Here is a 23,914-nt window from a genome sequence, read left to right as displayed (position 1 = left end):
TCTCAGAAAGCTTCTTTACAGTTTTGAACGGAAGATATTTCCTTTTTCACCATAGCCCTCTATGAGCTTCCAAATATCCCTTTGCCAATTCCACAAGAACAGCCTTAGCGAAAGGCTTCTTGAAGGGAAAGATGTAACTCTGTGAGATGAATTAACAGAACACAGAGCAGTTTCTCAGAAAGCTTCTTTCCACTTTTCAACGGAAGATATTTCGTTTTGACCATAGCCCTCTATTTGCTTCCAAATATCCCTTTGCCAATTCCACAAGAACAGCCTTAGCGAAAGGCTTCTTGAAGGGAAAGATGTAACTCTGTGAGATGAATTAACAGAACACAGAGCAGTTTCTCAGAAAGCTTCTTTCCAGTTTTGAACCGAAGATATTTCCTTTTTCACCATAGACCTCTAAGGGCTTCCAAATATCACTTTGACAATTACTTAAGAACAGCCTTAGCGAAAGGCTTGTTGAAGGGAAAGATGTAACTCTGTGAGATGAATTAACAGAACACAGAGCAGTTTCTCAGAAAGCTTCTTTCCAGTTTTGAACGGAAGATATTTCCTTTTTCACCATAGCCCTCTATGGGCTTCCAAATATCCCTTTGCCAATTCCACAAGAACAGCCTTAGCGAAAGGCTTCTTGAAGGGAAAGATGTAACTCTGTGAGATGAATCAACAGAACACAGAGCAGTTTCTCAGAAAGCTTCTTTACACTTTTTAACGGAAGATATTTCCTTTTTCACCATAGGCCTCTATGGGGTTCCAAATATCCCTTTGCCAATTCCACAAGAACAGCCTTAGCGAAAGGCTTCTTGAAGGAAAAGATGTAACTCTGTGAAATGAATTAACAGAACACAGAGCACTTTCTCAGAAAGCTTCTTTCCAGGTTTGAACGGAAGATATTTCCTTTTTCACCATAGCCCTCTAGGGGCTTCCAAATATCCCTTTGCCAATTCCACAAGAACAGCCTTAGCGAAAGGCTTGTTGAACGGAAAGATGTAACTCTGTGAGATGAATTAACAGAACACAGAGCAGTTTCTCAGAAAGCTTCTTTCCAGTTTTGAACGGAAGATATTTCCTTTTTCACCATAGCCCTCTAAGGGCTTCCAAATATCCCTTTGCCAATTCCACAAGAACAGCCTTAGCGAAAGGCTTCTTGAAGGGAAAGATGTAACTCTGTGAGATGAATTAAGAGAACACAGAGCAGTTTCTCAGAAAGCTTCTTTCCAGTTTTGAACGGAAGATATTTCCTTTTTCACCATAGCCCTCTATGGGCTTCCAAATATCCCTTTGCCAATTCCACAAGAACAGCCTTAGCGAAAGGCTTCTTGAAGGGAAAGATGTAACTCTGTGAGATGAATTAACAGAACACAGAGCAGTTTCTCAGAAAGCTTCTTTCCAGTTTTGAACGGAAGATATTTCCTTTTTCACCGTAGACCTCTATGGGCTTCCAAATATCCCTTTGCCAATTCCACATGAACAGCCTTAGCGAAAGGCTTCTTGAAGGGAAAGATGTAACTCTGTGAGATGAATTAAGAGAACACAGAGCAGTTTCTCAGAAAGCTTCTTTCCAGTTTTGAACGGAAGATATTTCCTTTTTCACCATAGCCCTCTAAGGGCTTCCAAATATCCCTATGCCAATTCCACAAGAACAGCCTTAGCGAAAGGCTTCTTGAAGGGAAAGATGTAACTCTGTGAGATGAATTAAGAGAACACAGAGCAGTTTCTCAGAAAGCTTCTTTCCAGGTTTGAACGGAAGATATTTCCTTTTTCACCATAGCCCTCTATGGGCTTCCAAATATCCCTTTGCCAATTCCACAAGAACAGCCTTAGCGAAAGGCTTCTTGAAGGGAAAGATGTAACTCTGTGAGATGAATTAACAGAACACAGAGCAATTTCTCAGAAAGCTTCTTTCCAGTTTTGAACGGAAGATATTTCCTTTTTCACCATAGCTCTCTATGGGCTTCCAAATATCCCTTTGCCAATTCCACAAGAACAGCCTTAGCGAAAGGCTTCTTGAAGGGAAAGATGTAACTCTGTGAGATGAATTAACAGAACACAGAGCACTTTCTCAGAAAGCTTCTTTCCACTTTTGAACGGAAGATATTTCCTTTTTCACCATAGCCCTCTATGGGCTTCCAAATATCCCTTTGCCAATTCCACAAGAACAGCCTTAGCGAAAGGCTTGTTGAACGGAAAGATGTAACCCGGTGAGATGAATTAACAGAACACAGAGCAGTTTCTCAGAAAGCTTCTTTCCAGTTTTGAACGGAAGATATTTCCTTTTTCACCATAGCCCTCTATGAGCTTCCAAATATCCCTTTGCCAATTCCACAAGAACAGCCTTAGCGAAAGGCTTCTTGAAGGGAAAGATGTAACTCTGTGAGATGAATTAAGAGAACACAGAGCAGTTTCTCAGAAAGCTTCTTTCCAGTTTTGAACGGAAGATATTTCCTTTTTCACCCTAGCCCTCTATGGACTTCCAAATATTCCTTTGCCAATTCCACAAGAACAGCCTTAGCGAAAGGCTTCTTGAAGGGAAAGATGTACCTCTGTGAGATGAATGAACAGAACACAGAGCAGTTTCTCAGAAAGCTTCTTTCCAGTTTTGAACGGAAGATATTTCCTTTTTCACCATAGCCCTCTATGGGCTTCCAAATATCCCTTTGCCAATTCCACAAGAACAGCCTTAGCGAAAGGCTTCTTGAAGGGAAAGATGTAACTCTGTGAGATGAATTAACAGAACACAGAGCAGTTTCTCAGAAAGCTTCTTTACACTTTTTAACGGAAGATATTTCCTTTTTCACCATAGGCCTCTAGGGGTTCCAAATATCCCTTTGCCAATTCCACAAGAACAGCCTTAGCGAAAGGCTTCTTGAAAGAAAAGATGTAACTCTGTGAGATGAATTAACAGAACACAGAGCAGTTTCTCAGAAAGCTTCTTTCCACTTTTCAACGGAAGATATTTCTTTTTGACCATAGCCCTCTATTTGCTTCCAAATATCCCTTTGCCAATTCCACAAGAACAGCCTTAGCGAAAGGTTTCTTGAAGGGAAAGATGTAACTCTGTGAGATGAATTAACAGAACACAGAGCAGTTTCTCAGAAAGCTTCTTTCCAGTTTTGAACGGAAAATATTTCCTTTTTCACCATAGACCTCTAAGGGCTTCCAAATATCACTTTGACAATTCCTTAAGAACAGCCTTAGCGAAAGGCTTGTTGAAGGGAAAGATGTAACTCTGTGAGATGAATTAACAGAACACAGAGCAGTTTCTCACAAAGCTTCTTTCCATTTTTGAACGGAAGATATTTCCTTTTTCACCATAGCCCTCTATGGGCTTCCAAATATCCTTTTGCCAATTCCACAAGAACAGCCTTAGCGAAAGGCTTGTTGAAGGGAAAGATGTAACTCGGTGAGATGAATTTACAGAACACAGAGCAGTTTCTCAGAAAGCTTCTTTCCAGTTTTGAACGGAGGATATTTCCTTTTTCACCATAGCCCTCTATGGGCTTCCAAATATCCCTTTGCCAATTCCACAAGAACAGCCTTAGTGAAAGGCTTCTTGAAGGGAAAATGTAACTCTGTGAGATGAATTAATAGAACACAGAGCAGTTTCTCAGAAAGCTTCTTTCCAGTTTTGAACGGAAGATATTTCCTTTTTCACCATAGCCCTCTATGGGCTTCCAAATATTCCTTTGCCAATTCTACAAGAACAGCCATAGCGAAAGGCTTCTTGAAGGGAAAGATGTAACTCTGTGAGATGAATGAACAGAACACAGAGCAGTTTCTCAGAAAGCTTCTTTCCAGTTTTGAAAGGAAGATATTTCCTTTGTCACCATAGCCCTCTATGGGCTTCCAAATATCCCTTTGCCAATTCCACAAGAACAGCCTTAGCGAAAGGCTTCTTGAAGGGAAAGATGTAACTCTGTGAGATGAATCAACAGAACACAGAGCAGTTTCTCAGAAAGCTTCTTTACACTTTTTAACGGAAGATATTTCCTTTTTCACCGTAGGCCTCTATGGGGTTCCAAATATCCCTTTGCCAATTCCACAAGAACAGCCTTAGCGAAAGGCTTCTTGAAGGAAAAGATGTAACTCTGTGAAATGAATTAACAGAACACAGAGCACTTTCTCAGAAAGCTTCTTTCCAGGTTTGAACGGAAGATATTTCCTTTTTCACCATAGCCCTCTATGGGCTTCCAAATATCCCTTTGCCAATTCCACAAGAACAGCCTTAGCGAAAGGCTTGTTGAACAGAAAGATGTAACTCTGTGAGATGAATTAACAGAACACAGAGCAGTTTCTCAGAAAGCTTCTTTCCAGTTTTGAACGGAAGATATTTCCTTTTTCACCATAGCCCTCTATGGGCTTCCAAATATCCCTTTGCCAATTCCACAAGAACAGCCTTAGCGAAAGGCTTGTTGAAGGGAAAGATGTAACTCTGTGAGATGAATTAAGAGAACACAGAGCAGTTTCTCAGAAAGCTTCTTTCCACTTTTGAACGGAAGATATTTCCTTTTTCACCTTAGGCCTCTATGGCGTTCCAAATATCCCTTTGCCAATTCCACAAGAAAAGCCTTAGCGAAAGGCTTCTTGAAGGAAAAGATGTAACTCTGTGAGAGGAATTAACAGAACACAGAGCAGTTTCTCAGAAAGCTTCTTTCCACTTTTGAACAGAAGGTATTTCCTTTTTCACCGTAGCCCTCTATTTGCTTAAAAATATCCCTTTGCCAATTCCACAAGAACAGCCTTAGCGAAAGGCTTCTTGAATGGAAAGATGTAACTCGGTGAGATGAATTAACAGAACACAGAGCAGTTTCTCAGAAAACTTCTTTCCACTTTTGAACGGAAGATATTTCCTTTTTCACCATAGCCCTCTAAGGGCTTCCAAATATCACTTTGCCAATTCCTTAAGAACAGCCTTAGCGAAAGGCTTGTTGAAGGGAAAGATGTAACTCTGTGAGATGAATTAACAGAACACAGAGCAGTTTCTCTGAAAGCTTCTTTCCACTTTTGAACGGAAGATATTTCCTTTTTCACCATAGCCCTCTATGGGCTTCCAAATATCCCTTTGCCAATTCCACAAGAACAGCCTTAGCGAAAGGCTTCTTGAAGGGAAACATGTAACTCTGTGAGATGAATTAACGGAACACAGAGTAGTTTCTCAGAAAGCTTCTTTCCAGTTTTGAACGGAAGATATTTCCTTTTTCACCATAGCCCTCTAAGGGCTTCCAAATATCCCTTTGCCAATTCCACAAGAAGAGCCTAAGTGAAAGGCTTCTTGAAGGGAAAGATGTAACTCTGTGAGATGAATTAACAGAACACAGAGCAGTTTCTCAGAAAGCTTCTTTCAAGTTTTAACGGAAGATATTTCCTTTTTCACCGTAGCCCTCTATGGGCTTCCAAATATCGCTTTGCCAATTCCACAAGAACAGCCTTAGCGAAAGGCTTCTTGAAGGGAAAGATGTAACTCTGTGAGATGAATTAAGAGAACACAGAGCAGTTTCTCAGAAAGCTTCTTCCCAGTTTTGAACGGAAGATATTTCCTTTTTCACCATAGCCCTCTAAGGGCTTCCAAATATACATTTGCCAATTCCACAAGAACAGCCTTAGCGAAAGGCTTCTTGAAAGGAAAGATGTAACTCTGTGAGATGTATTAACAGAACACAGAGCAGTTTCTCAGAAAGCTTCTTTCCAGTTTTGAACGGAAGATATTTCCTTTTTCACCATAGCCCTCTATGGGCTTCCAAATATCACTTTGCCAATTACTTAAGAACAGCCTTAGCGAAAGGCTTCTTGAAGGGAAAGATGTAACTCTGTGAGATGAATTAAGAGAACACAGAGCAGTTTCTCAGAAAGCTTCTTTCCAGTTTTGAACGGAAGATATTTCCTTTTTCACCATAGCTCTCTATGGGCTTCCAAATATCCCTTTGCCAATTCCTTAAGAACAGCCTTAGCGAAAGGCTTCTTGAAGGGAAAGATGTAACTCTGTGAGATGAATTAACAGAACACAGAGCAGTTTCTCAGAAAGCTTCTTTCCATTTTTGAACGGAAGATATTTCCTTTTTCACCATAGCCCTCTATGGGCTTCCAAATATCCCTTTGCCAATTCCACAAGAACAGCCTTAGCGAAAGGCTTGTTGAAGGGAAAGATGTAACTCGGTGAGATGAATTAACAGAACACAGAGCAGTTTCTCAGAAAGCTTCTTTCCAGTTTTGAACGGAGGATATTTCCTTCTTCACCATAGCCCTCTATGGGCTTCCAAATATCCCTTTGCCAATTCCACAAGAACAGCCTTAGCGAAAGGCTTGTTGAAGGGAAAGATGTAACTCTGTGAGATGAATTAAGAGAACACAGAGCAGTTTCTCAGAAAGCTTCTTTACAGTTTTGAACGGAAGATATTTCCTTTTTCACCATAGCCCTCTATGAGCTTCCAAATATCCCTTTGCCAATTCCACAAGAACAGCCTTAGCGAAAGGGTTCTTGAAGGGAAAGATGTAACTCGGTGAGATGAATTAACAGGACACAGAGCAGTTTCTCAGAAAGCTTCTTTCCAGTTTTGAACGGAAGATATTTCCTTTTTCACCGTAGCCCTCTATGGGCTTCCTAATATCCCTTTGCCAATTCCACAAGAACAGCCTTAGCGAAAGGCTTCTTGAAGGGAAAGATGTAACTCTGTGAGATGAATTAACAGAACACAGAGCAGTTTCTCAGAAAGCTTCTTTCCACTTTTGAACGGAAGATATTTCCTTTTTCACCATAGCTCTCTATGGGCTTCCAAATATCACTTTGCCAATTACTTAAGAACAGCCTTAGCGAAAGGCATCTTGAAGGGAAAGATGTAACTCTGTGAGATGAATTAAGAGAACACAGAGCAGTTTCTCAGAAAGCTTCTTTCCAGTTTTGAACGGAAGATATTTCCTTTTTCACCATAGCCCTCTAAGGGCTTCCCAATATCCCTTTGCCAATTCCACAAGAACAGCCTTAGTGAAAGGCTTCTTGAAGGCAAAATGTAACTCTGTGAGATGAATTAACAGAACACAGAGCAGTTTCTCAGAAAGCTTCTTTCCAGTTTTGAGCGGAAGATATTTCCTTTTTCACCGTAGACCTCTATGGGCTTCCAAATATCCCTTTGCCAATTCCACATGAACAGCCTTAGGGAAAGGCTTCTTGAAGGGAAAGATGTAACTCTGTGAGATGAATTAACAGAACACAGAGCAGTTTCTCAGAAAGCTTCTTTCCAGTTTTGAACGGAAGATATTTCCTTTTTCACCATAGCTCTGTATGGGCTTCCAAATATCACTTTGCCAATTCCACAAGAACAGCCTTAGCGAAAGGCTTCTTGAAGGGAAAGATGTAACTCTGTGAGATGAATTAACAGAACACAGAGCACTTTCTCAGAAAGCTTCTTTCCAGTTTTGAACGGAAGATATTTCCTTTTTCACCATAGCCCTCTATGGGCTTCCAAATATCCCTTTGCCAATTCCACAAGAACAGCCTTAGCGAAAGGCTTGTTGAACGGAAAGATGTAACCCGGTGAGATGAATTAACAGAACACAGAGCAGTTTCTCAGAAAGCTTCTTTCCAGTTTTGAACGGAAGATATTTCCTTTTTCCCCATAGCCCTCTATGAGCTTCCAAATATCCCTTTGCCAATTCCACAAGAACAGCCTTAGCGAAAGGCTTCTTGAAGGGAAAGATGTAACTCTGTGAGATGAATTAAGAGAACACAGAGCAGTTTCTCAGAAAGCTTCTTTCCAGTTTTGAACGGAAGATATTTCCTTTTTCACCATAGCCCTCTATGGGCTTCCAAATATCCCTTTGCCAATTCCACAAGAACAGCCTTAGCGAAAGGCTTCTTGAAGGGAAAGATGTAACTCTGTGAGATGAATTAACAGAACACAGAGCAGTTTCTCAGAAAGCTTCTTTCCAGTTTTGAACGGAAGATATTTCCTTTTTCACCATAGCCCTCTATGAGCTTCCAAATATCCCTTTGCCAATTCCACAAGAACAGCCTTAGCGAAAGGCTTCTTGAAGGGAAAGATGTACCTCTGTGAGATGAATTAACAGAACACAGAGCAGTTTCTCAGAAAGCTTCTTTCCAGTTTTGAACGGAAGATATTTCCTTTTTCACCATAGCCCTCTATGGGCTTCCAAATATCCCTTTCCCAATTCCACAAGAACAGCCTTAGCGAAAGGCTTCTTGAAGGGAAAGATGTAACTCTGTGAGGTGAATTAACAGAACACAGAGCAGTTTCTCAGAAAGCTTCTTTACACTTTTTAACGGAAGATATTTCCTTTTTCACCATAGGCCTCTATGGGCTTCCAAATATCCCTTTGCCAATTCCACAAGAACAGACTTAGCGAAAGGCTTGTTGAAGGGAAAGATGTAACTCGGTGAGATGAATTTACAGAACACAGAGCAGTTTCTCAGAAAGCTTCTTTCCAGTTTTGAACGGAGGATATTTCCTTTTTCACCATAGCCCTCTATGGGCTTCCAAATATCCCTTTGCCAATTCCACAAGAACAGCCTTAGTGAAAGGCTTCTTGAAGGGAAAATGTAACTCTGTGAGATGAATTAATAGAACACAGAGCAGTTTCTCAGAAAGCTTCTTTCCAGTTTTGAACGGAAGATATTTCCTTTTTCACCATAGCCCTCTATGGGCTTCCAAATATTCCTTTGCCAATTCTACAAGAACAGCCTTAGCGAAAGGCTTCTTGAAGGGAAAGATGTAACTCTGTGAGATGAATGAACAGAACACAGAGCAGTTTCTCAGAAAGCTTCTTTCCAGTTTTGAACGGAAGATATTTCCTTTGTCACCATAGCCCTCTATGGGCTTCCAAATATCCCTTTGCCAATTCCACAAGAACAGCCTTAGCGAAAGGCTTCTTGAAGGGAAAGATGTAACTCTGTGAGATGAATCAACAGAACACAGAGCAGTTTCTCAGAAAGCTTCTTTACACTTTTTAACGGAAGATATTTCCTTTTTCACCATAGGCCTCTATGGGGTTCCAAATATCCCTTTGCCAATTCCACAAGAACAGCCTTAGCGAAAGGCTTCTTGAAGGAAAAGATGTAACTCTGTGAAATGAATTAACAGAACACAGAGCACTTTCTCAGAAAGCTTCTTTCCAGGTTTGAACGGAAGATATTTCCTTTTTCACCATAGCCCTCTATGGGCTTCCAAATATCCCTTTGCCAATTCCACAAGAACAGCCTTAGCGAAAGGCTTGTTGAACGGAAAGATGTAACTCTGTGAGATGAATTAACAGAACACAGAGCAGTTTCTCAGAAAGCTTCTTTCCAGTTTTGAACGGAAGATATTTCCTTTTTCACCATAGCCCTCTAAGGGCTTCCAAATATCCCTTTGCCAATTCCACAAGAACAGCCTTAGCGAAAGGCTTCTTGAAGGGAAAGATGTAACTCTGTGAGATGAATTAAGAGAACACAGAGCAGTTTCTCAGAAAGCTTCTTTCCAGTTTTGAACGGAAGATATTTCCTTTTTCACCATAGCCCTCTATGGGCTTCCAAATATCCCTTTGCCAATTCCACAAGAACAGCCTTAGCGAAAGGCTTCTTGAAGGGAAAGATGTAACTCTGTGAGATGAATTAACAGAACACAGAGCAGTTTCTCAGAAAGCTTCTTTCCAGTTTTGAACGGAAGATATTTCCTTTTTCACCGTAGACCTCTATGGGCTTCCAAATATCCCTTTGCCAATTCCACATGAACAGCCTTAGCGAAAGGCTTCTTGAAGGGAAAGATGTAACTCTGTGAGATGAATTAAGAGAACACAGAGCAGTTTCTCAGAAAGCTTCTTTCCAGTTTTGAACGGAAGATATTTCCTTTTTCACCATAGCCTTCTAAGGGCTTCCAAATATCCCTTTGCCAATTCCACAAGAAGAGCCTTAGCGAAAGGCTTCTTGAAGGGAAAGATGTAACTCTGTGAGATGAATTAAGAGAACACAGAGCAGTTTCTCAGAAAGCTTCTTTCCAGGTTTGAACGGAAGATATTTCCTTTTTCACCATAGCCCTCTATGGGCTTCCAAATATCCCTTTGCCAATTCCACAAGAACAGCCTTAGCGAAAGGCTTCTTGAAGGGAAAGATGTAACTCTGTGAGATGAATTAACAGAACACAGAGCAATTTCTCAGAATGCTTCTTTCCAGTTTTGAACGGAAGATATTTCCTTTTTCACCATAGCTCTCTATGGGCTTCCAAATATCCCTTTGCCAATTCCACAAGAACAGCCTTAGCGAAAGGCTTGTTGAACGGAAAGATGTAACCCGGTGAGATGAATTAACAGAACACAGAGCAGTTTCTCAGAAAGCTTCTTTCCAGTTTTGAACGGAAGATATTTCCTTTTTCACCATAGCCCTCTATGAGCTTCCAAATATCCCTTTGCCAATTCCACAAGAACAGCCTTAGCGAAAGGCTTCTTGAAGGGAAAGATGTAACTCTGTGAGATGAATTAAGAGAACACAGAGCAGTTTCTCAGAAAGCTTCTTTCCAGTTTTGAACGGAAGATATTTCCTTTTTCACCATAGCCCTCTATGGGCTTCCAAATATCCCTTTGCCAATTCCACAAGAACAGCCTTAGCGAAAGGCTTCTTGAAGGGAAAGATGTAACTCTGTGAGATGAATTAACAGAACACAGAGCAGTTTCTCAGAAAGCTTCTTTCCAGTTTTGAACGGAAGATATTTCCTTTTTCACCATAGCCCTCTATGAGCTTCCAAATATCCCTTTGCCAATTCCACAAGAACAGCCTTAGCGAAAGGCTTCTTGAAGGGAAAGATGTACCTCTGTGAGATGAATTAACAGAACACAGAGCAGTTTCTCAGAAAGCTTCTTTCCAGTTTTGAACGGAAGATATTTCCTTTTTCACCATAGCCCTCTATGGGCTTCCAAATATCCCTTTCCCAATTCCACAAGAACAGCCTTAGCGAAAGGCTTCTTGAAGGGAAAGATGTAACTCTGTGAGGTGAATTAACAGAACACAGAGCAGTTTCTCAGAAAGCTTCTTTACACTTTTTAACGGAAGATATTTCCTTTTTCACCATAGGCCTCTATGGGCTTCCAAATATCCCTTTGCCAATTCCACAAGAACAGACTTAGCGAAAGGCTTGTTGAAGGGAAAGATGTAACTCGGTGAGATGAATTTACAGAACACAGAGCAGTTTCTCAGAAAGCTTCTTTCCAGTTTTGAACGGAGGATATTTCCTTTTTCACCATAGCCCTCTATGGGCTTCCAAATATCCCTTTGCCAATTCCACAAGAACAGCCTTAGTGAAAGGCTTCTTGAAGGGAAAATGTAACTCTGTGAGATGAATTAATAGAACACAGAGCAGTTTCTCAGAAAGCTTCTTTCCAGTTTTGAACGGAAGATATTTCCTTTTTCACCATAGCCCTCTATGGGCTTCCAAATATTCCTTTGCCAATTCTACAAGAACAGCCTTAGCGAAAGGCTTCTTGAAGGGAAAGATGTAACTCTGTGAGATGAATGAACAGAACACAGAGCAGTTTCTCAGAAAGCTTCTTTCCAGTTTTGAACGGAAGATATTTCCTTTGTCACCATAGCCCTCTATGGGCTTCCAAATATCCCTTTGCCAATTCCACAAGAACAGCCTTAGCGAAAGGCTTCTTGAAGGGAAAGATGTAACTCTGTGAGATGAATCAACAGAACACAGAGCAGTTTCTCAGAAAGCTTCTTTACACTTTTTAACGGAAGATATTTCCTTTTTCACCATAGGCCTCTATGGGGTTCCAAATATCCCTTTGCCAATTCCACAAGAACAGCCTTAGCGAAAGGCTTCTTGAAGGAAAAGATGTAACTCTGTGAAATGAATTAACAGAACACAGAGCACTTTCTCAGAAAGCTTCTTTCCAGGTTTGAACGGAAGATATTTCCTTTTTCACCATAGCCCTCTATGGGCTTCCAAATATCCCTTTGCCAATTCCACAAGAACAGCCTTAGCGAAAGGCTTGTTGAACGGAAAGATGTAACTCTGTGAGATGAATTAACAGAACACAGAGCAGTTTCTCAGAAAGCTTCTTTCCAGTTTTGAACGGAAGATATTTCCTTTTTCACCATAGCCCTCTAAGGGCTTCCAAATATCCCTTTGCCAATTCCACAAGAACAGCCTTAGCGAAAGGCTTCTTGAAGGGAAAGATGTAACTCTGTGAGATGAATTAAGAGAACACAGAGCAGTTTCTCAGAAAGCTTCTTTCCAGTTTTGAACGGAAGATATTTCCTTTTTCACCATAGCCCTCTATGGGCTTCCAAATATCCCTTTGCCAATTCCACAAGAACAGCCTTAGCGAAAGGCTTCTTGAAGGGAAAGATGTAACTCTGTGAGATGAATTAACAGAACACAGAGCAGTTTCTCAGAAAGCTTCTTTCCAGTTTTGAACGGAAGATATTTCCTTTTTCACCGTAGACCTCTATGGGCTTCCAAATATCCCTTTGCCAATTCCACATGAACAGCCTTAGCGAAAGGCTTCTTGAAGGGAAAGATGTAACTCTGTGAGATGAATTAAGAGAACACAGAGCAGTTTCTCAGAAAGCTTCTTTCCAGTTTTGAACGGAAGATATTTCCTTTTTCACCATAGCCTTCTAAGGGCTTCCAAATATCCCTTTGCCAATTCCACAAGAAGAGCCTTAGCGAAAGGCTTCTTGAAGGGAAAGATGTAACTCTGTGAGATGAATTAAGAGAACACAGAGCAGTTTCTCAGAAAGCTTCTTTCCAGGTTTGAACGGAAGATATTTCCTTTTTCACCATAGCCCTCTATGGGCTTCCAAATATCCCTTTGCCAATTCCACAAGAACAGCCTTAGCGAAAGGCTTCTTGAAGGGAAAGATGTAACTCTGTGAGATGAATTAACAGAACACAGAGCAATTTCTCAGAATGCTTCTTTCCAGTTTTGAACGGAAGATATTTCCTTTTTCACCATAGCTCTCTATGGGCTTCCAAATATCCCTTTGCCAATTCCACAAGAACAGCCTTAGAGAAAGGCTTCTTGAAGGGAAAGATGTAACTCTGTGAGATGAATTAACAGAACACAGAGCACTTTCTCAGAAAGCTTCTTTCCACTTTTGAACGGAAGATATTTCCTTTTTCACCATAGCCCTCTATGGGCTTCCAAATATCCCTTTGCCAATTCCACAAGAACAGCCTTAGCGAAAGGCTTGTTGAACGGAAAGATGTAACCCGGTGAGATGAATTAACAGAACACAGAGCAGTTTCTCAGAAAGCTTCTTTCCAGTTTTGAACGGAAGATATTTCCTTTTTCACCATAGCCCTCTATGAGCTTCCAAATATCCCTTTGCCAATTCCACAAGAACAGCCTTAGCGAAAGGCTTCTTGAAGGGAAAGATGTAACTCTGTGAGATGAATTAAGAGAACACAGAGCAGTTTCTCAGAAAGCTTCTTTCCAGTTTTGAATGGAAGATATTTCCTTTTTCACCATAGCCCTCTATGGACTTCCAAATATTCCTTTGCCAATTCCACAAGAACAGCCTTAGCGAAAGGCTTCTTGAAGGGAAAGATGTAACTCTGTGAGATGAATGAACAGAACACAGAGCAGTTTCTCAGAAAGCTTCTTTCCAGTTTTGAACGGAAGATATTTCCTTTTTCACCATAGCCCTCTATGGGCTTCCAAATATCCCTTTGCCAATTCCACAAGAACAGCCTTAGCGAAAGGCTTCTTGAAGGGAAAGATGTAACTCTGTGAGATGAATTAACAGAACACAGAGCAGTTTCTCAGAAAGCTTCTTTACACTTTTTAACGGAAGATATTTCCTTTTTCACCATAGGCCTCTATGGGGTTCCAAATATCCCTTTGCCAATTCCACAAGAACAGCCTTAGCGAAAGGCTTCTTGAAGGAAAAGATGTAACTCTGTGAAATGAATTAACAGAACACAGAGCACTTTCTCAGAAAGCTTCTTTCCAGGTTTGAACGGAAGATATTTCCTTTTTCACCATAGCCCTCTATGGGCTTCCAAATATCCCTTTGCCAATTCCACAAGAACAGCCTTAGCGAAAGGCTTGTTGAACGGAAAGATGTAACTCTGTGAGATGAATTAACAGAACACAGAGCAGTTTCTCAGAAAGCTTCTTTCCAGTTTTGAACGGAAGATATTTCCTTTTTCACCATAGCCCTCTAAGGGCTTCCAAATATCCCTTTGCCAATTCCACAAGAACAGCCTTAGCGAAAGGCTTCTTGAAGGGAAAGATGTAACTCTGTGAGATGAATTAAGAGAACACAGAGCAGTTTCTCAGAAAGCTTCTTTCCAGTTTTGAACGGAAGATATTTCCTTTTTCACCATAGCCCTCTATGGGCTTCCAAATATCCCTTTGCCAATTCCACAAGAACACCCTTAGCGAAAGGCTTCTTGAAGGGAAAGATGTAACTCTGTGAGATGAATTAACAGAACACAGAGCAGTTTCTCCGAAAGCTTCTTTCAACTTTTGAACGGAAGATATTTCCTTTTTCACCGTAGCCCTCTATGGGCTTCCAAATATCCCTTTACGAACTCCACAAGAACAGCCTTAGCGAAAGGCTTCTTGAAGGGAAAGATGTAACTCTGTGAGATGAATTAACAGAACACAGAGCAGTTTCTCAGAAAGCTTCTTTCCAGTTTTGAACGGAAGTTATTTCCTTTTTCACCGTAGCCCTCTATGGGCTTCCAAATATCCCTTTGCCAATTCCACAAGAACAGCCTTAGCGAAAGGCTTCTTGAAGGGAAAGATGTAACTCTGTGAGATGAATTAACAGAACACAGAGCAGTTTCTCAGAAAGCTTCTTTCCACTTTTGAACGGAAGATATTTCCTTTTTCATCTTAGGCCTCTATGGCGTTCCAAATATCCCTTTGCCAATTCCACAAGAAAAGCCTTAGCGAAAGGCTTCTTGAAGGAAAAGATGTAACTCTGTGAGAGGAATTAACAGAACACAGAGCAGTTTCTCAGAAAGCTTCTTTCCACTTTTGAACAGAATTTATTTCCTTTTTCACCGTAGCCCTCTATTTGCTTAAAAATATCCCTTTGCCAATTCCACAAGAACAGCCTTAGCGAAAGGCTTCTTGAATGGAAAGATGTAACTCGGTGAGATGAATTAACAGAACACAGAGCAGTTTCTCAGAAAACTTCTTTCCACTTTTGAACGGAAGATATTTCCTTTTTCACCATAGCCCTCTAAGGGCTTCCAAATATCACTTTGCCAATTCCTTAAGAACAGCCTTAGCGAAAGGCTTGTTGAAGGGAAAGATGTAACTCTGTGAGATGAATTAACAGAACACAGAGCAGTTTCTCTGAAAGCTTCTTTCCACTTTTGAACGGAAGATATTTCCTTTTTCACCATAGCCCTCTATGGGCTTCCAAATATCCCTTTGCCAATTCCACAAGAACAGCCTTAGCGAAAGGCTTCTTGAAGGGAAACATGTAACTCTGTGAGATGAATTAACAGAACACAGAGCAGTTTCTCAGAAAGCTTCTTTCCAGTTTTGAACGGAAGATATTTCCTTTTTCACCATAGCCCTCTAAGGGCTTCCAAATATCCCTTTGCGAATTCCACAAGAAGAGCCTAAGTGAAAGGCTTCTTGAAGGGAAAGATGTAACTCTGTGAGATGAATTAACAGAACACAGAGCAGTTTCTCAGAAAGCTTCTTTCAAGTTTTTAACGGAAGATATTTCCTTTTTCACCGTAGCCCTCTAAGGGCTTCCAAATATCGCTTTGCCAATTCCACAAGAACAGCCTTAGCGAAAGGCTTCTTGAAGGGAAAGATGTAACTCTGTGAGATGAATTAAGAGAACACAGAGCAGTTTCTCAGAAAGCTTCTTTCCAGTTTTGAACGGAAGATATTTCCTTTTTCACCATAGCTCTCTCTGGGCTTCCAAATATCACTTTGCCAATTCCACAAGAACAGCCTTAGCGAAAGGCTTCTTGAAGGGAAAGATGTAACTCTGTGAGATGAATTAACAGAACACAAAGCAGTTTCTCAGAAAGCTTCTTTCCAGTTTTGAAAGGAAGATATTTCCTTTTTCACCATAGCCCTCTAAGGGCTTCCAAATATCCCTTTGCCAATTCCACAAGAACAGCCTTAGCGAAAGGCTTGTTGAACGGAAAGATGTAACTCGGTGAGATGAATTAAGAGAACACAGAGCAGTTTCTTAGAAAGCTTCTTTCCAGTTGTGAACGGAAGATATTTCCTTTTTCACCATAGCCCTCTATGGGCTTCCAAATATCCCTTTGCCAATTCCACAAGAACAGCCTTAGCGAAAGGCTTCTTGAAGGGAAAGATGTAACTCGGTGAGATGAATTAACAGAACACAGCGCAGTTTCTCAGAAAGCTTCTTTCCAGGTTTCAACGCAAGATATTTCCTTTTTGACCATAGGCCTCTATGGGGTTCCAAATATCCCTTTTCCAATTCCACAAGAACAGCCTTAGCGAAAGGCTTCTTGAAGGAAAAGATGTAACTGTGTGAGATGAATTCACAGAACACAGAGCCGTTTCTCGGAAAGCTTCTTTCCACTTTTGAACGGAATATATTTCCTTTTTCACCGTAGCCCTCTATGGGCTTCCAAATATCCCTTTGCCAATTCCACAAGAAAAGCCTTAGCGAAAGGCTTCTTGAAGGGAAAGATGTAACTCTGTGAGATGAATTAACAGAACACAGAGCAGTTTCTCAGAAAGCTTCTTTCCAGTTTTGAACGGAAGATATTTCCTTTTTTACCATAGCCCTCTAAGGGCTTCCAAATATCACTTTGCCAATTCCTTAAGAACAGCCTTAGCGAAAGGCTTGTTGAAAGGAAAGATGTAACTCTGTGAGATGAATTAACAGAACACAGAGCAGTTTCTCTGAAAGCTTCTTTCCACTTTTGAACGGAAGATATTTCCTTTTTTACCATAGCCCTCTATAGGCTTCCAGATATCCCTTTGCCAATTCCACAAAAACAGCCTTAGCGAAAGGCTTCTTGAAGGGAAAGATATAACTCTGTGAGATGAATTAACAGAACACAGAGCAGTTTCTCAGAAAGCTTCTTTCCAGTTTTGAACGGAAGTTATTTCCATTTTCACCGTAGCCCTCTATGGGTTTCCAAATATCCCTTTGCCAATTCCACAAGAAGAGCCTTAGCGAAAGGCTTGTTGAAGGGAAAGATGTAACTCGGTGAGATGAATTAACAGAACACAGAGCAGTTTCTCAGAAAGCTTCTTTCCACTTTTGAACGGAAGATATTTCCTTTTTCACCATAGCCCTCTAAGGGCTTCCAAATATACATTTGCCAATTCCACAAGAACAGCCTTAGCGAAAGGCTTCTTGAAAGGAAAGATGTAACTCTGTGAGATGAATTAACAGAACACAGAGCAGTTTCTCAGAAAGCTTCTTTCCAGTTTTGAACGGAAGATATTTCCTTTTTCACCATAGCCCTCTATGGGCTTCCAAATATCACTTTGCCAATTACTTAAGAACAGCCTTAGCGAAAGGCTTCTTGAAGGGAAAGATGTAACTCTGTGAGATGAATTAAGAGAACACAGAGCAGTTTCTCAGAAAGCTTCTTTCCAGTTTTGAGCGGAAGATATTTCCTTTTTCACCATAGCCCTCTATGGGCTTCCAAATATCCCTTTGCCAATTCCACAAGAACAGCCTTAGCGAAAGGCTTCTTGAAGGGAAAGATGTAACTCTGTGAGATGAATTAACAGAACACAGAGCAGTTTCTCAGAAAGCTTCTTTCCATTTTTGAACGGAAGATATTTCCTTTTTCACCATAGCCCTCTATGGGATTCCAAATATCCCTTTGCCAATTCCACAAGAACAGCCTTAGCGAAAGGCTTGTTGAAGGGAAAGATGTAACTCGGTGAGATGAATTAACAGAACACAGACCAGTTTCTCAGAAAGCTTCTTTCCAGTTTTGAACGGAGGATATTTCCTTCTTCACCATAGCCCTCTATGGGCTTCCAAATATCCCTTTGCCAATTCCACAAGAACAGCCTTAGCAAAAGGCTTCTTGAAGGGAAAGATGTAACTCTGTGAGATGAATTAAGAGAACACAGAGCAGTTTCTCAGAAAGCTTCTTTACAGTTTTGAACGGAAGATATTTCCTTTTTCACCATAGCCCTCTATGAGCTTCCAAATATCCCTTTGCCAATTCCACAAGAACAGCCTTAGCGAAAGGGTTCTTGAAGGGAAAGATGTAACTCGGTGAGATGAATTAACAGGACACAGAGCAGTTTCTCAGAAAGCTTCTTTCCAGTTTTGAACGGAAGATATTTCCTTTTTCACCGTAGCCTTCTATGGGCTTCCTAATATCCCTTTGCCAATTCCACAAGAACAGCCTTAGCGAAAGGCTTCTTGAAGGGAAAGATGTAACTCTGTGAGATGAATTAACAGAACACAGAGCAGTTTCTCAGAAAGCTTCTTTCCACTTTTGAACGGAAGATATTTCCTTTTTCACCATAGCTCTCTATGGGCTTCCAAATATCACTTTGCCAATTACTTAAGAACAGCCTTAGCGAAAGGCATCTTGAAGGGAAAGATGTAACTCTGTGAGATGAATTAAGAGAACACAGAGCAGTTTCTCAGAAAGCTTCTTTCCAGTTTTGAACGGAAGATATTTCCTTTTTCACCATAGCCCTCTAAGGGCTTCCCAATATCCCTTTGCCAATTCCACAAGAACAGCCTTAGTGAAAGGCTTCTTGAAGGCAAAATGTAACTCTGTGAGATGAATTAACAGAACACAGAGCAGTTTCTCAGAAAGCTTCTTTCCAGTTTTGAGCGGAAGATATTTCATTTTTCACCGTAGACCTCTATGGGCTTCCAAATATCCCTTTGCCAATTCCACATGAACAGCCTTAGGGAAAGGCTTCTTGAAGGGAAAGATGTAACTCTGTGAGATGAATTAACAGAACACAGAGCAGTTTCTCAGAAAGCTTCTTTCCAGTTTTGAACGGAAGATATTTCCTTTTTCACCATAGCTCTGTATGGGCTTCCAAATATCACTTTGCCAATTCCACAAGAACAGCCTTAGCGAAAGGCTTCTTGAAGGGAAAGTTGTAACTCTGTGAGATGAATTAACAGAACACAGAGCACTTTCTCAGAAAGCTTCTTTCCAGTTTTGAACGGAAGATATTTCCTTTTTCACCATAGCCCTCTATGGGCTTCCAAATATCCCTTTGCCAATTCCACAAGAACAGCCTTAGCGAAAGGCTTGTTGAACGGAAAGATGTAACCCGGTGAGATGAATTAACAGAACACAGAGCAGTTTCTCAGAAAGCTTCTTTCCAGTTTTGAACGGAAGATATTTCCTTTTTCACCATAGCCCTCTATGAGCTTCCAAATATCCCTTTGCCAATTCCACAAGAACAGCCTTAGCGAAAGGCTTCTTGAAGGGAAAGATGTAACTCTGTGAGATGAATTAAGAGAACACAGAGCAGTTTCTCAGAAAGCTTCTTTCCAGTTTTGAACGGAAGATATTTCCTTTTTCACCATAGCCCTCTATGGGCTTCCAAATATCCCTTTGCCAATTCCACAAGAACAGCCTTAGCGAAAGGCTTCTTGAAGGGAAAGATGTAACTCTGTGAGATGAATTAACAGAACACAGAGCAGTTTCTCAGAAAGCTTCTTTCCAGTTTTGAACGGAAGATATTTCCTTTTTCACCATAGCCCTCTATGGGCTTCCAAATATCCCTTTGCCAATTACTTAAGAACAGCCTTAGCGAAAGGCTTCTTGAAGGGAAAGATGTAACTCGGTGAGATGAATTAAGAGAACACAGAGCAGTTTCTCAGAAAGCTTCTTTCCCGTTTTGAACGGAAGATACTTCCTTTTTCACCATAGCCCTCTAAGGGCTTCCAAATATCACTTTGCCAATTCCTTAAGAACAGCCTTAGCGAAAGGCTTGTTGAAGGGAAAGATGTAACTCTGTGAGATGAATTAACAGAACACAGAGCAGTTTCTCTGAAAGCTTCTTTCCACTTTTGAACGGAAGATATTTCCTTTTTTACCATAGCCCTCTATAGGCTTCCAGATATCCCTTTGCCAATTCCACAAAAACAGCCTTAGCGAAAGGCTTCTTGAAGGGAAAGATGTAACTCTGTGAGATGAATTAACAGAACACAGAGCAGTTTCTCAGAAAGCTTCTTTCCAGTTTTGAACGGAAGTTATTTCCATTTTCACCGTAGCCCTCTGTGGGCTTCCAAATATCCCTTTGCCAATTCCACAAGAAGAGCCTTAGCGAAAGGCTTGTTGAAGGGAAAGATGTAACTCGGTGAGATGAATTAACAGAACACAGAGCAGTTTCTCAGAAAGCTTCTTTCCAGTTTTGAACGGAGGATATTTCCTTCTTCACCATAGCCCTCTATGGGCTTCCAAATATCCCTTTGCCAATTCCACAAGAACAGCCTTAGCGAAAGGCTTCTTGAAGGGAAAGATGTAACTCTGTGAGATGAATTAAGAGAACACAGAGCAGTTTCTCAGAAAGCTTCTTTACAGTTTTGAACGGAAGATATTTCCTTTTTCACCATAGCCCTCTATGAGCTTCCAAATATCCCTTTGCCAATTCCACAAGAACAGCCTTAGCGAAAGGGTTCTTGAAGGGAAAGATGTAACTCGGTGAGATGAATTAACAGGACACAGAGCAGTTTCTCAGAAAGCTTCTTTCCAGTTTTGAACGGAAGATATTTCCTTTTTCACCGTAGCCTTCCATGGGCTTCCTAATATCCCTTTGCCAATTCCACAAGAACAGCCTTAGCGAAAGGCTTCTTGAAGGGAAAGATGTAACTCTGTGAGATGAATTAACAGAACACAGAGCAGTTTCTCAGAAAGCTTCTTTCCACTTTTGAACGGAAGATATTTCCTTTTTCACCATAGCTCTCTATGGGCTTCCAAATATCACTTTGCCAATTACTTAAGAACAGCCTTAGCGAAAGGCATCTTGAAGTGAAAGATGTAACTCTGTGAGATGAATTAAGAGAACACAGAGCAGTTTCTCAGAAAGCTTCTTTCCAGTTTTGAACGGAAGATATTTCCTTTTTCACCATAGCCCTCTAAGGGCTTCCCAATATCCCTTTGCCAATTCCACAAGAACAGCCTTAGTGAAAGGCTTCTTGAAGGCAAAATGTAACTCTGTGAGATGAATTAACAGAACACAGAGCAGTTTCTCAGAAAGCTTCTTTCCAGTTTTGAGCGGAAGATATTTCCTTTTTCACCGTAGACCTCTATGGGCTTCCAAATATCCCTTTGCCAATTCCACATGAACAGCCTTAGGGAAAGGCTTCTTGAAGGGAAAGATGTAACTCTGTGAGATGAATTAACAGAACACAGAGCAGTTTCTCAGAAAGCTTCTTTCCAGTTTTGAACGGAAGATATTTCCTTTTTCACCATAGCTCTGTATGGGCTTCCAAATATCACTTTGCCAATTCCACAAGAACAGCCTTAGCGAAAGGCTTCTTGAAGGGAAAGATGTAACTCTGTGAGATGAATTAACAGAACACAGAGCACTTTCTCAGAAAGCTTCTTTCCAGTTTTGAACGGAAGATATTTCCTTTTTCACCATAGCCCTCTATGGGCTTCCAAATATCCCTTTGCCAATTCCACAAGAACAGCCTTAGCGAAAGGCTTGTTGAACGGAAAGATGTAACCCGGTGAGATGAATTAACAGAACACAGAGCAGTTTCTCAGAAAGCTTCTTTCCAGTTTTGAACGGAAGATATTTCCTTTTTCACCATAGCCCTCTATGAGCTTCCAAATATCCCTTTGCCAATTCCACAAGAACAGCCTTAGCGAAAGGCTTCTTGAAGGGAAAGATGTAACTCTGTGAGATGAATTAAGAGAACACAGAGCAGTTTCTCAGAAAGCTTCTTTCCAGTTTTGAACGGAAGATATTTCCTTTTTCACCATAGCCCTCTATGGGCTTCCAAATATCCCTTTGCCAATTCCACAAGAACAGCCTTAGCGAAAGCCTTCTTGAAGGGAAAGATGTAACTCTGTGAGATGAATTAACAGAACACAGAGCAGTTTCTCAGAAAGCTTCTTTCCAGTTTTGAACGGAAGATATTTCCTTTTTCACCATAGCCCTCTATGAGCTTCCAAATATCCCTTTGCCAATTCCACAAGAACAGCCTTAGCGAAAGGCTTCTTGAAGGGAAAGATGTACCTCTGTGAGATGAATTAACAGAACACAGAGCAGTTTCTCAGAAAGCTTCTTTCCAGTTTTGAACGGAAGATATTTCCTTTTTCACCATAGCCCTCTATGGGCTTCCAAATATCCCTTTCCCAATTCCACAAGAACAGCCTTAGCGAAAGGCTTCTTGAAGGGAAAGATGTAACTCTGTGAGGTGAATTAACAGAACACAGAGCAGTTTCTCAGAAAGCTTCTTTACACTTTTTAACGGAAGATATTTCCTTTTTCACCATAGGCCTCTATGGGGTTCCAAATATCCCTTTGCCAATTCCACAAGAACAGCCTTAGCGAAAGGCTTCTTGAAGGAAAAGATGTAACTCTGTGAGATGAATTAACAGAACACAGAGCAGTTTCTCAGAAAGCTTCTTTCCACTTTTCAACGGAAGATATTTCTTTTTGACCATAGCCCTCTATTTGCTTCCAAATATCCCTTTGCCAATTCCACAAGAACAGTCTTAGCGAAAGGCTTCTTGAAGGGAAAGATGTAACTCTGTGAGATGAATTAACAGAACACAGAGCAGTTTCTCAGAAAGCTTCTTTCCAGTTTTGAACGGAAGATATTTCCATTGTCACCATAGCCCTCTATGGGCTTCCAAATATCCCTTTGCCAATTCCACAAGAACAGCCTTAGCGAAAGGCTTCTTGAAGGGAAAGATGTAACTCTGTGAGATGAATCAACAGAACACAGAGCAGTTTCTCAGAAAGCTTCTTTACACTTTTTAACGGAAGATATTTCCTTTTTCACCATAGGCCTCTATGGGGTTCCAAATATCCCTTTGCCAATTCCACAAGAACAGCCTTAGCGAAAGGCTTCTTGAAGGAAAAGATGTAACTCTGTGAAATGAATTAACAGAACACAGAGCACTTTCTCAGAAAGCTTCTTTCCAGGTTTGAACGGAAGATATTTCCTTTTTCACCATAGCCCTCTATGGGCTTCCAAATATCCCTTTGCCAATTCCACAAGAACAGCCTTAGCGAAAGGCTTGTTGAACGGAAAGATGTAACTCTGTGAGATGAATTAACAGAACACAGAGCAGTTTCTCAGAAAGCTTCTTTCCAGTTTTGAACGGAAGATATTTCCTTTTTCACCATAGCCCTCTAAGGGCTTCCAAATATCCCTTTGCCAATTCCACAAGAACAGCCTTAGCGAAAGGCTTCTTGAAGGGAAAGATGTAACTCTGTGAGATGAATTAAGAGAACACAGAGCAGTTTCTCAGAAAGCTTCTTTCCAGTTTTGAACGGAAGATATTTCCTTTTTCACCATAGCCCTCTATGGGCTTCCAAATATCCCTTTGCCAATTCCACAAGAACAGCCTTAGCGAAAGGCTTCTTGAAGGGAAAGATGTAACTCTGTGAGATGAATTAACAGAACACAGAGCAGTTTCTCAGAAAGCTTCTTTCCAGTTTTGAACGGAAGATATTTCCTTTTTCACCGTAGACCTCTATGGGCTTCCAAATATCCCTTTGCCAATTCCACATGAACAGCCTTAGCGAAAGGCTTCTTGAAGGGAAAGATGTAACTCTGTGAGATGAATTAAGAGAACACAGAGCAGTTTCTCAGAAAGCTTCTTTCCAGTTTTGAACGGAAGATATTTCCTTTTTCACCATAGCCTTCTAAGGGCTTCCAAATATCCCTATGCCAATTCCACAAGAAGAGCCTTAGCGAAAGGCTTCTTGAAGGGAAAGATGTAACTCTGTGACATGAATTAAGAGAACACAGAGCAGTTTCTCAGAAAGCTTCTTT

This window comes from Chlorocebus sabaeus, chromosome 5 (assembly GCF_047675955.1).
Source record: "Chlorocebus sabaeus isolate Y175 chromosome 5, mChlSab1.0.hap1, whole genome shotgun sequence".
Lineage (NCBI taxonomy): Eukaryota > Metazoa > Chordata > Mammalia > Primates > Cercopithecidae > Chlorocebus > Chlorocebus sabaeus.
Note: the sequence above shows the minus strand (reverse complement) of the source record.